The sequence below is a fragment of the Nicotiana sylvestris genome, chromosome 8, assembly GCF_000393655.2.
Source record: "Nicotiana sylvestris chromosome 8, ASM39365v2, whole genome shotgun sequence".
NCBI classification, from domain to species: Eukaryota; Viridiplantae; Streptophyta; class Magnoliopsida; order Solanales; family Solanaceae; genus Nicotiana; species Nicotiana sylvestris.
The window spans coordinates 63,988,315-64,006,033 of NC_091064.1; positions in this window are offsets into that span (position 1 = coordinate 63,988,315).

Below are 17,719 nucleotides of genomic sequence, written 5' to 3' on the forward strand. Positions count from 1 at the left end.
GAGGGCTGGATTATGGTGGTTTGGACAGTAGGGTGATGGTGTTTCGACGTGAGGGAGTCGATGGGGGAGCTGGTCGTGACTGGACAGGGACGACGGGGAGCAGGGGGGGGGGGGGGGGCTGGTTGCGATAGTAATGGTCGAGGGCTATGGAGGTCGTGACTGGTTTTGGACGTGAGGGAGTGGTCGTTTGGTGATAGGTGATTGCTGGTTGGAGGTGGGTCACGATTGTTGGACAGTGACGACGAGGGAGTCGGGGAGCTGGTTGTTTGGACATGGTGTTTGGGTGCGACAGTAGGGGTGGTGGTCGACGATGGCGGAGATGGTAACGACGATGGTGGTCGTTCGGAGGAGTTTGGGTGAGGCTAGAGCTGAGGTTGACGACGAGCAATGGCGGGTGCGTGGGGGTGCGACTGGTTTCAGTCGGTGTTTGGACGTGGGGGGTGGTGGTTATGGCGTTCGTTTGGGTGGTGGTTATGGATGGAGGGAAGCTGGGGGGAAGGTGACGGGGTCTTTTTTTCACAGTAGGGTTTCTCTTCTTCTTCTTTTATGAAGAAGAAGATGATGAACAGTACTAATTTTTTTAAAAATTCCCAAGTCCTTTTGTTGGTCCCCCTTGTCCGTGTTTTGTAATGCTTTGCCAAGAAAAATGAGCCCCACGCGTGGTGGGGTTCAAGGCATATGTCCCCCACGCGTGGTGGGGTTCCCCATGTGTTCTGGACACGGTTTATTATGGGTTAGGTCCGAAATTAGGCCTAAAACCGGGTAGTTTGAACCCGAATATTATTCTTTTGCCCGGACCCGAGAAATAGAAAACGTTGCTTAACTAGTCCTACGTAAACAAAATAACTACCAAAAATAAGACTAGTATTTAAACAAAACTATATCTTTTTTTAAAATATTTTTCAAGATTTAAAATAGCTACAAAATATTAATAAAACTATTTTTTGTAATTTTCGTAAATATTAAGATAAAATATGAAGTAATATTTTTTGTATTTTTTCAAAGTTAAAATGACTATAAAATATTAATAAACTATTTTTTGTAATTTTCGTTTTTTAATAAAGAAAAAATATAAAATAATACTTTTTTGTATTAAAACGACTACAAAACATTAATAGAATTATATATATATTTTTTTAATTTTCGAATTTATATAAAGTACCAAAATAAAGTGCAATTTTTGATTTTTTCAAGTTTATGAGGGATACATAAACTAAAATTTATATACATATTTTTGTAATTTTTTTCTTTTGCGAGAAAAATAAAGTAAAAATAGTCGAAATAGCTATATTAGTCCTAAATTAAATATTTAAGCTAAGAATGTAAAAATTCCCGGGGAGGGTCAAAAATCACGTGCTTACAACGAGCACGCACTTTATCCTGGTGTTGTCTAAGAGAAACGAAATTATTAGCGTGTCGTTGTGAGGTTCCATCATAGCCTCGAGATTCTCTTCGCTGAATACGAGGGTTTCTTCGGGTAAGCGTTTTCGGGCTGGTCCCTCTTCTGTAGCGGACGTTCTCGTTCTTTTGGACACGGGTCCTCGGGGAACGTTGGTTCCCCCAATAATCATGTGGACACCGGTCTCTAGGTCGGTCGTGCCCTTTTCTCTGTTGCCTTTGAGGTTTCGGCTTCCCATTTCACTAGTCAAGACAGGCGCTCCATCCTGAAAGCACAGATCTTGGGCAAGAAAAAGTGTGAAAGATAACTTGCATTTTTGCAACGAAACTAGCAAAAAAATAATCACTATTATTTTTATCCCCACGGTGGGCGCCAAACTGTTTACCGTGAAAATGGTAACAACAATTAAATTTGTAAATGAGATTCTAAAAATACGTGATCTATTCTCGAACTAGTTGGTTAAAGCAGTTGATGCTAAGAATGTGAAATTTAACGATGAAATGCAAGATAAAATGAGGCAGTAGTCAAACCGAGGGGCCTGTTGCCCGAATGCAGGACTGATCGATGGGAGACCTCGGGGTCAATGCCTAGGTCGAGCTCGAACTATCGGGGGCAACCGGGAATGAGATAACAGTTAAGATATGATTAAATAAAGCTCTTTATGGACGATACCAAGCGATAAGATGGAGAACAAGTAGGAAAGCGATAAATATTAAAGTGGTCTCGGGCCAGCGAGAATGAGTGAGTTTAGATAGAAGATATATATATATATATATATATATATATATATATATATATATATATATATATATATATATATATGCTTGTAGAGAAAATGGAGCAACATCAGCCGAGACTACAAAGTAATGAGGATCCCCATTATATAGGAGGGGAATCCATATAATATAAAAAGTGTTAACCGTAAAGGTATGGAGATAGGATGGCTAGACATGACATCTTGAAAATAGGCCCCGGATAGACCAATCATGTCAGGTTAAGCAGCGTGCCTTGGGAACTCCCCTCTCGCCTGTTGTAGCTCGTCGTATTTGTCAGAATGCGATATCCTTCGGACCGCTATATGTCGAACCTCGAGGATGAGTCTCGACCTTGGCTTCGAGCTTAGAGGGGCATGACCGCGAGATGGTTCTATAACGGGGAAATCAGGCCCCCGGATTCGCCGTGTACAATCAACAATGTCTCAAAAGAGACAAAATGGATTGGCTATATTTGTCAATTGAGAAAGACTTATTAGGAGAAATTAATTATAAAAAAATTATTAATAATTTCGCATCTAATAAAAGGCTAGAAAGATAGATTTAAAAAATTAAGGTCCCATGTAAAATTTGTCTTTAAACCACAAAATTCGTTAGACCGTCCCTTATTACTGCTTAGCCACTTTTTCATTTTCTTAATCAAGATTTCCCCCTAAAATTTTAAATATGTTGCATTCCTCGTCATGCTTGAATAAGTAGATAAATGACCTTTCCTATTCAATAAGGGTCAGTGTCTTAGCTACTTGTCCTGCTTTTGGTGTACGAAACCAATTAAAAGTAGTAATTCACATCATTCAAGAAAAGTAGAGATTAACCTTATATATCCCGATTGTTGTCGAATTTAAAATATCAAGCAAACATTTTAATTAGCCTGATAGAGTAGTTTAACCCTCCAAAAACAAGTTGACACTTTAATATCCGGGAAGGCTTACCCTTCGCTTTATACTAAACAAATATCTTGACAGTATCCTATTGTGGGGTGTTGGGGGGGGGGGGGGCGAGGTCAACTTATGCCATCTTTTTCGATCGGTTCAAAGAAAAGAAACAAGTAACAATTTTACAGCTATTCAATTCTGTTAATTGTTAGGATCATGTAACTGTTAGTTATTAGGATCAAGCGCTTTGTCACAAAAGTTATAGCTTACAACGAAGGCACAAGTTTATTGTCATATTTGCCAATGAACCATCCCCGACCCATCACCTGGGTCTTGCCATATGTTGGTATTACCCAGAGCATGAGCTCTGTAGTTAGCAATTCTAAGTGGTTATTCAAATATTTTAGATGAAAGAATTGTGAATATGTTCTTAACTCAATTACTTTATAGTGGCTCCCTTAATTCGGCACAATTAAAGATTCTTAAAGCATACGACGAGAGATAAGGGATAATTAATTTCAGATTAAATTTGAGATGAGTTTATCCAGGATCCCTATGGAAGAGGGAATAACAATCTCGGAATGACTAATCCCAAAATAATTAATCCTGGGATAACTTGTTTCCCAACAAAACCACCCCTTACAGTCTCTTCTCCAACCAACAAAACAACTCAATTCAGCCATGGCCGGTAAAAATTCTGTAACAGTGGACTTTCTTGAGATTCCACACTGCATATGAATAAAATTCTAAAAATAAAAAATAAAAAATTGTGCACTTATCAATTAAAAAATAAAAGGGTAGGGAAAACAAATTAAAGCTGAATATATATTTTCTTCCTTACTGTTTTTAATATTTCAAGATGAGCTTTTGACGCCGTTTTAGGAGACCAAACTAGCTTAGCTTCTTCATTTTCTTCTTCTCTTCTTTCACCCTTTTCTTCGAGATTTGAAAGAAATGGTGATTTGACAAGAATTATTGGTTGCTTCCAATAATTACGACATGTATACTCGTTGGAGTTCAGGAATCAATGAGTATATCTTAGTTTTTTCTGACATTTTCTATCATCTGATTTAGTGACAAGCGTTAGATATTTCTGCTAGATGTCATCCTCTTTTTTGCTAATTTAATTTTTTTTTCTGTTTATGATCTTTATGGGTGCATGTTGACATCGGTACAATATGTAGTTGCTATCATTGAGTGACTTTCGAAAATGCTCTCTAAGAGAATATTGGGCAAGCGGTGTTTATATTTTAACAAATTAACCTATAAACAACTTACTAAAATAAGATCATCTTAATAAAACACATTCGAATACATTAACAAATTTATTTTAAAACGATAAACAAATCAAGAGAAGGAAAAAAGATAAAAGCGAACAATTTTGGAATTTTTATTAAGAGCTTTTTCTAGAAAGCTTTTACTAATTCATGTTTGTATGTCCTTTTTAAAAAATATTTGTGATGGAATTTCACTTAACAAACTTCGCTCAATAGTTGGAAAATTGGGTTAGTGTTATTTTGAACTCAAAAAAAAATCTTAAATGCATCTATTCAGAATAGAACCAGGGACCATTGGAGGCCAAAGAACCAATGCGACCGCTGGACCAAGACACACCTGTTTGTCAACAGTGTCAACTGATATATATTTATTGCGATATCTTTTAAACCATTATTTACATATAAATTTGTAAAAATACCGCTTGCATGAGCATAATTCCGCCCCTATCTAAGACACACTCCCACAAACACAACTGTTCAAATATGAATCCCACATACTCCTTATCTCCATCTCTTCCTCAACTCTTCGCCACTACCGGTGATGGCCCCATGAACATTGACCCTCTTGATTCCCCAACACAACCTACTACCCCAAACAACCCCTCCTATCTTAGTACACTAATTTCCAACAGCACTGCACCACTTCCCCTCCAACAATCATACTCCCACATTTCAGCTTTAGACCTCTCCGATGAAACTGAAGCTCCTACGAACCCATCTATATTCATTCCACTTTTACAGGAAGAGAAAAACCATCTCTATGCTCCATGGCGACATGCAGTTATTATCAAGGTCTTTGGTCGCAAAGTGGGACACCAATTACTACGCCAAAAAATCTATGCACTATGGAAACCTACTGAGAATCTTCCTTTAATCGATTTAGGATTTGATTTTTTCCTAATAAAATTTCAAAAGGAAGAAAATAAAATTCGCGCATTACATGATGGCCCCTGGTTTATATTAAATCACTTTTTATCAGTACGTCAATGGGAGCCAAAATTCTTGGCCTCAGAAACGCAATTAATATACTCAGCAGTTTGGTTGAGTCTCCCTGAATTACCTACAGAATTTTACAACTTTCAGGTCGTAAAAAAAATGGATAACACGATTAGGAAACTGCTTACCATTGATACCTGCACATCCTCTACAACTAGAGAAAGATATGCCCGCATCTGTGTTGAGGTGCCATTAGATAAACCTTTAAAAACACACCTATTTGTCGGCAACCACCGACAAATTATCCTCTATGAGGGACTAAACATGCTTTGCACCAGTTGCGGTTGTCTTGGCCATAACACCAGAGCTTGTCCTCACCTCCCCCAGTACATACTCCTCCTCATGCACCTACACCCTGTGTTGAGGTGCCATTAGATAAACCTTTAAAAACACACCTATTTGTCGGCAACCACCGACAAATTATCCTCTATGAGGGACTAAACATGCTTTGCACCAGTTGCAGTTGTCTTGGCCATAACACCAGAGCTTGTCCTCACCTCCCCCAGTACATACTCATCCACATGCACCTACACCCAACCAATCCCAACCCCAAAACTATGCTGCCACCCCTTCCACCAGTATCAACACCCATTCCAATGAAGAGGAATGGAAACCCGTTCAATCCCCCCAAAAAATGCAAAACTCGACAGCCGACAGACCAATTTCTCCTCCAAGGGTAGCAGAACCCTCGTTGCCGCCTACAACACCTCAAGGGCCCCACGTGACAATGACAGGTATGTCAAAAAACCCTAATGCACTACCTTTTACTAACCTCTCAATTAATACTAATAATAAAAATCTTATAAGCAGTAATAATAACGTATCCACCCAATTTACTAAGGTTAAACATCAATTTGACCTTTTAACTAAATGACTCCCTCAATAAAAATACTATTTTGATTAATAAAAAATCACAGAATAATCCTACCCCAGCAAACACCCAACCTAAATACACTGTTCAAAAACCCCACTCAGACGAAACCCCAATACCCACGTCTCCTCCACCCCATGCAAATAACTTAGCAGGACACGTTTAATTTCCCACACACAATACTTCCCTCCACTAATCCAATTAAATCCAACTTAAGAAACCTATCATATATAGCTACACATAATAACCTAAATCCAAATACTGACACAATCTCTCCACTACCAATGGTGGCTCATCCCCTCCACAATGCAAACACCTTACGTCCCCATGCATAATCTCAATGATGAATCCTCAAACCCCAACACTACACAAAATATTTCTATACCCCAAAGACCTAACGATGAAATCACACATCCCAATATTACACAAAATCTTTCTATATCACACATACAGACATCAACCCTCACCCTCCACCGGATATTTGCACCACTAATATCCCCTCCTCTATAACATCATCATCACACCTTTCCCATACTACACCGCCACATTCCCAAAATACTTCTAATACCCAAGATGTTCCCAAACTCATCCACTCATCTCCAAAGAAGAACAACGAACTACAACAGGCACAACATTCATCACCTCACTCATCAACAAACCCCTTACTCCCTTCTTCCTCCACAACTACTCATGGAGCCCAACACCACAATATTCACGGCTCAAACACCACATGCAACCACCACTCCAACCTCTTGGTTAGAAGTAGGCCTCCAAAATCATGCTCTCGCATTCACCATGGAGGTAAACAACCAGGAAGTACGATCCTATCAACAATCTGAGGGACCTTGCACAAATCATTACGGAGGGGATGAGCCTAGGGACGGACATCTATGGTAGGTACCATTGGTCTATGATGCAAGCCCCATATCTTGCTCCCTATAAACCTCTCAATCTGCCATACCCAACATAGGACACCACCCACCTCTATCCCAACCTCATTTAAATGCCTTTTTACCCACAAATCACACAACCTCAATCGACCCCTTGGACACAGCTGTACACCCTTCCACACCCTTACTCACCTTTGTTGGAACCGCTAACACCAACTCTCACCTCCCCACCACAGTCCCCACCCCCACTCCAAATCCAGTAATACAAGATCATGCATTTCAACAAGAACTCGCAACAGCAGTAGCCTACAATAGGGAGACACGCCCACTTCATGCATGACTCGATGGAATCAAAGTCTTTGTCCAGAAAGAGAAATACTAAAGAAAAAACACATTCGTTGCCCTCCAAATCTCATCACCAGCTCCCTCCGCATAAGACCCACCACAAACCCAGAGGTGGGAAAATATGCAAATCTCCTACTTCCAACACTTCGTATAAGGCCGGGGGAGAACAGTACCACACGGAAGACCCCACAGAGCAGCAATTTTCTCACACCAACTAATAATAATATGAATTTAATAATTTGGAATTGTAGAGGTGCGCAATCAAATGAATTCTGTAGAAATTTTCGTTCTCTACTTGATTACCATCGTCCTTCACTGGTTGTGCTATTGGAAACACACTGTACTGCTCATCAAAATTTGAAAGAGGATTTTAACTTCACGGGCATGGCTAAGGTGGCTGCCATAGGCAACTCGGGGAGTATTGTAATATTATGGAATTGTGATGCACTTACAATAGAACCAGTAGCTACCACCCAACAAAAAATCTATTGACATATCCAGGTATATCCTCTACCTTTTAAATGGTTGTTTACTGCCATATATGCTAGTACTGACCTATAAAATAAACAAATGTTGTGGAATAATCTTATGTGTTTATATGGTAACTATAAAGGCCTTTGGCTTATCGACGGTGATTTTAATGAAATAACACACGCTTCCGATAAATTTTTAGGCCGAATAATCAATAATACATGCTCCCATAGATTTTTAGACTGCATCAACTACTGTCACCTAAGTGGTCTAGGCTATAAGGGAAGCCGCTACACTTGGACGAATAGTCGTTCAAATAAACACAATATTCTCGAACGTATTGATCGCTTTTTAGCAAACTATAACTGGATAAATCATTACCCTGATGCCCTTGTCACCCATCTCCCACAGACACATTCCGACCATTGTCCCCTTTTATTACAACGTAAGTACTGCCCCCTGCCTAGAAAAAAATTTCCGTTTAGAAACTATTTGGGCTTCACACCCTACCTTCCCTGCCCTAGTTAAACACACTTGGCAAGAAAATACACAACTTCTTCCAGCAATTGATCACTTCACAAAAGTAGTCCAAGAATAGAATAAATCCACTTTTGGCAATGTCTTCAAACGTAAGAAACAACTCTTAGCCCGACTAGGTGGCATTCAAACCTCTATAAACTATCCTACGAGCACCTTCCTTAAAAATTTAGAAAATCAACTTCTAACTGACTACAAACTCCTTCTCAAGAAAGAGGAGGATTTTTGGAAGCTTAAATCTCGTATCAACTGGTTAAAAGATAGCGATGCAAATACAAATATTTTTCATTTATCCACTTTAAACCGAAGAAGACATAATCGGATCACTTCCCTCCAAGACCTAAAAGGCAACTGGCTAACTGACCCCCATCTCATAAAAAACAACATTACAGATTACTTCCAAACAATATTCACTACACAATCCATTCATTCTTGTAAATTTGCTTCAACACACCCCTCAAATATCCTATCTCAAGCAGAACAAACTTATTTGGACCGTCCACTACAGGATCATGAGATCCTAAATGCTATCCATTCTTTCAAACCTTTAAAAGCTCCTAGACCGGATGGGCTCCACCCCTTCTTCTACCAAAAATACTGGCACATTATTGGAAACTCTGTTAAACATTTATGTCAGTAAGTTTTCCTCGAACATCAAATAGATCCCAACATCAACAACACCTTATTGTGCCTAATTCCAAAGAATAAACACGCTTCTTCCATTTCCCAATTTAGACTCATTAGCCTTTGTAATACTATCTACAAAATAATTACAAAAATTATAGTAGATAAGCTTAAACCTATCCTAAAACACATTATTCACCCCACACAATCTAGCTTCCAGAAAAAATCAATGTGCAGTAGATAATGCAATCATTGTCCAGGAATTAATTTCTCGATTCCAAAAAGTAAAGGGCAAAACTTCTTACATGCTCCTTAAGTTAGATCTTGACAAAGCCTTCGATGAACTCGAATGGTCTTTCATCCATCATACGCTAGTTGCTCTCAATTTCCCCCCAAATTTTATTCAACTCATTATGTCCTGCATAATAATCACATTCGCTTCAATCATTAGTAATGGGAACCCTACAAAATGTTTTAATCCAACATGAGGCATTCGCCAGGGAGACCCAATATCCCCGTATTTATTTATCCTTTGCCTTGAAATGTTCTCGCGCACAATAAACACAACAATAGATTATCGTACCTAGCACCTGATCTCCCAAGAAAAAAGGGGACCCCTCTTGTCACACTTTTTACTGACGACATTATTCTAACTACAAAAATAACTCCCACCACTTGTAATTCCATCATTGACGCTATCCACTTTTTCACAACCCACTCAGGCCAAATTATAAACTTCACCAAATGAAAAATTTTCTTTTCAAAAAATTGCACAATAGCTACCAAAAACACCATACGCCACCTCTTCCATATGAAAGAAGGAATAACTTTTGGACGATAATTAGGATTCCCCATCTTTATAAAAAAGCCCACAAAACACGATTTTCAATTCCTCCTGGATAACTTTAAAAACAAACTTGCGGGATGGAAAACAAAATTCCTATTGAAAGCAGGACGTACTACTCTCATTAGATCCACCCATAACCATCTACCCAATAACCTGATACAATACATAACACTCCCACACTACGTCCTTACCCAACTCACTCACTATCAAAGGAACTTCCTATGGGGCACGACCCCCCAAAAGAAAAAACTCCACCTCATTAAATGGAACATAGTAACACAACTCTTAGAAGGAGGAGGCCTTGGCATACAAAACCTCGCCAACAAAATTAAAGCTTTACACGCAAGCGTGGCCTGGCGACTCTTCCAAAACCCCAAACAACTATGGGCACAAGTACTCCTCACAACATATATCATACCCACACAAATGCCCAAGCACCATGCTTCATCCACTTGGAAAAATATCACTCGTGGATGGTCTTATTGTCGCTTAGGTTATAAATAAAACATAGCCAATGGTCACCCCGTCAAATTTTGGACAGGTCCTTGGATACAACAAAATTTTCTTCTTCGTTCTTGTATAGCGGGACATTTCCCATAGTATACAGAACACCAATTAGTCTTTAATTATTACTACAATCATGAGTGGCATCTTGAAAACCTACCCTTTCAATTGCCACATGAACTGACAGCCACCATCAAGGATACCTACATTCCTATAAGCCCTATCACATTGTCATGACCCATATTTTTCATCCTCGGGAGTCGTGCTGGAGCCTACTATTGAAAGCTAGGCAAGTCAATCATTCCAAATATTTTACCTTTTTCAGTTTTAATCCTTTAACAGTTGTGAATTAATATTATATAAACAGCAGAAATAAAGCGGAAGAATGAAATGTAACAATTTAATAAAAATATCGATACCAATCCATAAGCATAAGCTACCCAAAACTGGTGTCACAATCTCACAGACTATCTAAGAATACTCCAAACAGCGTTCGAACAAAATAGATACATGTCTGTCTCTGAAATAGTAAAGAACAGAAGGAAAACTAGATAGGAAGGGGATGCCAAGGCCTGTAGACGCCTGCAGGACTACCTCGGGTCGCCTGATAGACTGAAGGCAACACCTCACTATGGTCCAACAGCTGCAGCTTCAGGATCTGCACACAGTACAGAGTGTAGTATCAGCACAGCTGACCCCATGTGCTGGTAAGTGCCTAGCCTAACCTTGGCAAAGTAGTAACGAGGCTAGGACAAGACCACCAAATAAATCTGTGCAGTTAAATCATATACAACGGAAACATAAAGGCAAAAATTTATAGTTAAAGATAAGAGGGGGGAAAACAGGTTGCGGGGAATATTAGGTAACAACAGAAAACCAATAGAAGAATGTAAAGAAAGCCATAATTCAATTATCAGCAAGAATCAAGAACTAAATAACACGTGCACGACATCACCCTTCGTGCTTTTACTCTTATCCTGACCATAAAAATCAATAGAATCGAAACGGCATCACCCTTCGTGCTTTTAACTCACATAATCATGGCACAGAATTATCCTTCGTGCATTATCACTCATATCATGGCACGACATTGTACATCGTGCAGTACTGCATCACCCTTCGTGCTTTTACCTCACAATATCAGCACGACATCACCGTTCGTGCTCTAACACTCTCAAAATCATACACGACATCACCCTTCCTGTTTTACACTCTTCCTCACCAGGCAACAATCACAAAGCAATTTGGGCAAGGGAATCAATAATATCATAATAAAATCCTGGCAAGGGAACAATAGCACAACAACAATATCACGGCAAGGGAAACAATATCATGAGTAATAATATCCCTGCAAGGGAGATAATATCAAAATCAATAACATCCCGACAAGGGAGACAATATCATAAACCTCTTCTCTTTTCCACAAATACTTCACAACTCAATTCTCAACTCGAGCCAATGCTCTATAATGTTCAATTACCAATAATACTTCCACAAGCCTTGTTCAACAATAGAAATCATCATATAAAGCATGAACAATACGAAACGGAATCACGTTAATCATAGTATAAGACTCACAGACATGCTTGACACCGATGTATAGATACTCGTCACCATACCTATACGTCGTACTCAACAATTAACACATAGAAAATATGACACAATTCCTATTCCGTCAAGCTAAGGTTAGACCAAACACTTACTTTAATGCCACGAACACAATTCAAGCCTCAACTATCACTTTACCTTTTGTTTCCACCACCAATTCGCTTGTATCTAGCCTCAATTTACTTAAAGATATCAATAAATACTAAATGAATCAATTCTAATGCATAAAATAGGTATTCTAAAGATTTCCCCAAAAAGTCAAAAATCTACTCCGGACCCACATGGACAAAACCCGAGGTTTAAACCAAAATCCGATTACCCATCCATCCACGAACTCAAATATATAATTTATTTTGAAATCGGAACTCAAATCAAGGTCCAAATCCCCAAAATTTGAAAATCCTAAGTTCTCCCCAAAACACACAATTTCCCCCATGAAAACCCTTGATTTTGAATTGAAATCATGTGAACAGATGTTTTAGATTAAAGAAAATGAGTTAGAAATGATTTACAATTGATTTGGAGAAGAACTTTTCTTTAGAAAATCGCCAAGAGAGCTTAGGGTTTGTGAGAGTTTGAAAAATGAAGAAAAATACGTCTAAGTCCAAATTAACTGGTCGCAGATGTCGCAATTGCGACCAGGGTTCGCAATTGCGAACCGCTTCAGGACCTGTTGTCTTCGCAAATGCGAAAAATGTGTCGCATTTGCAACCATAGGAAAATCCTGTCACCTTCGCAATTACGAAGGGAACATCGCATTTGCGATTGGGAGGGCTTTACAATTCCCACCCAGTGTTCGCATTTGCAAGAAGGGCCTGCCCTGGCTTGGTTCACATTTGTGACACAGGGGTCGCATTTACCAAGCTTGTCCACTTCGCAATTGCAAAGCCTGATATCGCAATTGCGAAATCAGAGGCCTGGGCAAAAATACCAGATACCAGCACTTGCTCCTAAGTCCAATTTCACTCTGTGGCCTATCCAAAACTCACCCGAGCCCTCGGGGCTCCAAACCAAACATGCACGCAAGTCCAAAAATATCATACGGACTTGCTCGTGCGATCAAATCATCAAAATAACATCAACAACTATGAATTAAACCTCAAATTCATGAAATCACTCAAGAACATCAAAATTACTATTTTCTCAACTATAGGTCCGTTTTATACTAAACCAACTCCGTCCTTTACCAAATTTTATAGATTCATCTTAATTATTATTTCAAACTTGTACCGGGCTCCAGAACCAAGATATGGGCCTGATACCATCAAGAAAATGCATCAATTCACTTCTAAAAACCTTTATATTTTCTAGAAAATAATTTTTTTTAAACATTCATTTCTCGGGTTTGGGACCTCGGAATACAATTCCGGACATATGCCCAAGTCCAAAATTTTACTACGGACCCTACGAGACCATCGGATCTCGGGTCTGGGTCCATTTACCAAGAATGTTGATCAAAGTCAACTTTATTTAATTTTAAAAGCCAATTTCCGTATTTTACTTAGTTTTCACATAAGAGCTTTCCGGAAACGCGCCCGGACTGCGCACGTAAATTAAGGTGAGACAAAAAGAGGTTTTTAAGGCCTCGAAACACAGAATTTACTTGCAACACAAGTGATGACCTTTTGGGTCATCACGTTCTTTACCTCTAAAACAACCGTTCATCCTAGAACGGACATAGAAAAGAAGTACCTGAGTCAGAGAAAAGATGGGGATATCGGCTCCGCATATCGGACTCGGACTCCCAGGTAGCTGCCTCGGTAGGCTGACCTCTCCACTGAACACAAAAGAAGGAAAACTCTTCTATCTCAACTGACGAACCTGCCGGTCTAGAATAGCTACCGGCTCCTCCTCATATGACAAGTCCTTATCCAACTAGATAGTGCTGAAATCTAACATGTGGGATGGATCGCCGTGATACTTCCGAAGCATGGACACATGAAACACTCGATGCACGACTGATAAAATCGGTGGCAACGCAAGTCTGTAAGCCACCTCTTCCACTCGATCAAGAATCTCAAACAGGCCAATGAATCTAAGGCTAAGCTTGCCCATCTTCCCAAATCTCATCACGCCCATCATAAGTGACACCCGAAGCAACACCCGCTCTCTAACCATAACGCCACATCACGAACCTTACGGTCAGCATAACTCTTTTGCCTGGACTGAGCTGTACGAAGCCTATCCTAAATAATCTTAAACTTGTCCAAGGCATCCTGTACTAAATTCGTACCTAACAACCAAGCCTCTCCCGGCTCAAACCATCCAACCGACGACCTATACTGCCTACCATATAAAGCCTCACAAGGAGCCATCCAGATGCTTGACTAGTAGCGTTGTTGTAGGCAAACTCCGCTATAGGCAAGAACTGATCCCACGAGCCTCCAAAGTCAATAATACAAGCTCGGAGCATATCCTCCAAAATCTGAATAGTATGCTCGGACTGCCCGTCCGTCTGAGGATGAAATATTGTGCTCAACTCGACACGTGTTCCCAACTCACACTGGACTACCCTCCAAAAATGTGAGGTAAACTACGTACCTCGATCCAAAATAATAGACACGGGCACACCATGAAGACAAACAATCTCCCGGATGTGGATCTCGGTTAACCTCTTAGAAGAATAGGAAACTGCTACATGAATGAAATATGCTGACTTGGTCAGCCTATCAACAATAACCCATACTGCATCAAACTTCCTCTGAGTCCATGGGAGTCCAACAAAAAATTCCATAGTGATACGCTCCCACTTCCACTCAGGAATCTCAATCTTCTGGAACAAACCACTAGGTTTCTGATGCTCGTACTTTACCTACTGACAATTCAATCACCGAGCCACATACGCAACAATATCCTTCTTCATCCTCCTCCACCAATAATGCTGCCACAAATCCTAATACATCTTAGCGGCGCTCGGATGAATAGAGTACCGGGAACTATGGGCCTCCTCTAAAATCAATTCTCGATGTCCATCCATATTAGGCACACAAATACGACCCTGCATCCTCAAAACTCTATCATCTCCAACTGTAACCTACTTGGCACCTCCGTGCCACACCGTGTCTCTAAGGACACAAATAAGGATCATCATACTGCCGATCTCGGATACGCTCAAATAATGAAGAACGAGCGACTGTACAAGTTAACACACGACTGGGCTTAGAAACGTCCAACCTCACGAACTGATTGGCTAAATCCTGAATATTCAAAGCAAGCGGTCTCTCCCTGACCGGAATATATGCACGACTACCCATATTGGCTGACTTTATACTCAAAGCATTGCCCACCACATTGGCCTTTCCCAGATGATATAAGATGGTGATATCATAGTCTTTCAATAGCTCCAACCACCTTCTCTGCCTCAAATTTAGCTCCTTCTGCTTGAACAAATACTATAGACTCTTGTGATTCGTGAACACCTCACATGACACGCTATACAGATAAAGCCTCCAAATCTTCAACGCGTGAACAAGGGCTTCTAACTCCAAATCATGAACTGGATAATTCTTCTCATGAATCTTCAACTGTCGTGAAGCATAAGCAATAACCTTTCCATCCTGCATCAACACCGCACCAAGTCCAATACAAGATGCGTCACAATAAATTGTATATGGCCCTGAACCTGTGGGCAAAATCAACACCGACGCCATAGTCAAAGCTGTCTTGAGCTTCTGAAAGCTCGCCTCACACTCGTCCGACCACCTGAATTGGGCACCCTTCCGGGTCAACCTGGTCATCGGGGGCTGCAATAGATGAAAACCCCTCCATAAATCGACGGTTATAGCCTGCCAAACCTAAAAAAACTCCGGATCTATTAGCTGATTCGGGTCTAGGCCAGTTCTTGACTGCCTCTATCTTCTTTGGATCCACTTGAATACCCTCTGCTGAAACAACATGACCTAAGAATGCAATTGAACTCAACCAGAACTCACACTTCAAAAACTTAGCATACAACTGACTATCTCTCAAAGTCTGAAGAACAACTCTCAGATGCTGCTCATGCTCCTTCCGGCTGTGGGAATAGATCAAAATATCATCAATGAAGACTATCACGAACGAATCCAAGTAAGGCTTGAAAACTCAGTTCATCAAATTCATAAAAGTTGTTGGGGCATTTGTCAATCCGAATGACATCACCAAGAACTCATAATGCCTATACCGAGTGCGAAAAGCTATCTTAGGGACATCGGATGCCCTAATCCTCAACTGATGGTAGCCAGATCTCAAGTCAATCTTCGAAAATAACTTGGCACCCTGAAGCTGATCAAACAAATCATCAATCCTTGGCAATAGATACTTATTCTTGATTATAACCTTGTTCAACTGCCGGTAATCTATACACATCCTCATAGATCTATCCTTCTTCTTAACAAATAACACCAGCGCACCCCAAGGCGAGACACTATGTCTAATAAAGCCTTTATTAAGAAAGTCTTGCAACTGCTCCTTCAATTCTTTCAACTCAGGCGGGGCCATACGATACGGTGGGATAGAAATGGGTTGAGTTCCCGGAGCCAAATCAATACAGAAGTCAATATCCCTGTCGGGTGGCATACCCGACAGGTCTGAAGGAAATACCTCAGGAAACTCACGAACAACAGGCACAAAATCTACAGAATAAACCTCGGCACCATAATCACAAACATATGCCAAATAGGCCAAACACACCTTCTCGACCATACGCCGAGCCTTCATATATGAGATAACCCTACGGGTAGAATGACCAAGAGTCCCTTTCCACTCTAAACGAGGTAAACCCGTCAAGGCTAAGGTCACAGTCTTGGCATGACAATCCACGATAGCGAGGTAAGGTGATAACCAGTCCATCCCCAATATGACATCAAAATCAACCATATCCAAAAGTAACAAAACTCGAGTCTCAAGACCTCCAATCACCACTATACATGAACGATGGACACGATCTACCACAATAGAATCACCCACCGGTGTAGACACATATACATGAGCACTCAAAGAATCACTAGGCATGACCAAATACGGTGCAAAATAAGATGACACATAGGAGTATATATATCCTAGATCAAATAGAACTGAGGCATATCTACTACAAACCAGAACAGTACCGGTGATAACTGCATCGGAAGCCTCAGCCTCAGGCCTGGCTGGAATAGCATATCATCGGGGCTGGGCTCCACCACTCTGAACTACATCTCTGGGACGGCCTCCTGCTGGCTGGCCTCCACCTCTAACACCTCTACCTCTACCTCTAGCTAGCTGAGCGGGCGGTGGAATACTCGGTGCCTGAACCATGACATGGGAACCCTGATGTTGAGAGCTGCTCGGTGCTCGAGGGCAAAATCTAGCAATATGCCTCGTATCGCCACAAGTATAACAAGCCCTCGACTGCTGAGACTACTGACCCTAACGGTCTGAATAACCACTCTAAAAACTCTGGAGTGGAGGTGCACTGTAGGGAAATTGATTTGAATATTGCATATGAGAACAACGACCACCTAGAGTACCATGAGAAGCCTGAAGTGCTGAATGAAACAGTCTGGGAGGATGGCCCCTACCAAAAGAATCTCTGCCTCCATATGAGGCCCCACTGAACCTGCCCGAATGAAGAGGCATCTTATTAGACCCCTGACCACTCCCCTGTTATAGAACCATCTCAACTCTCCTGGCCACATTGGTCGCATCCTGAAAAGAAATCTCGCTCCCCGTCTCCTTAGCTATCTGTA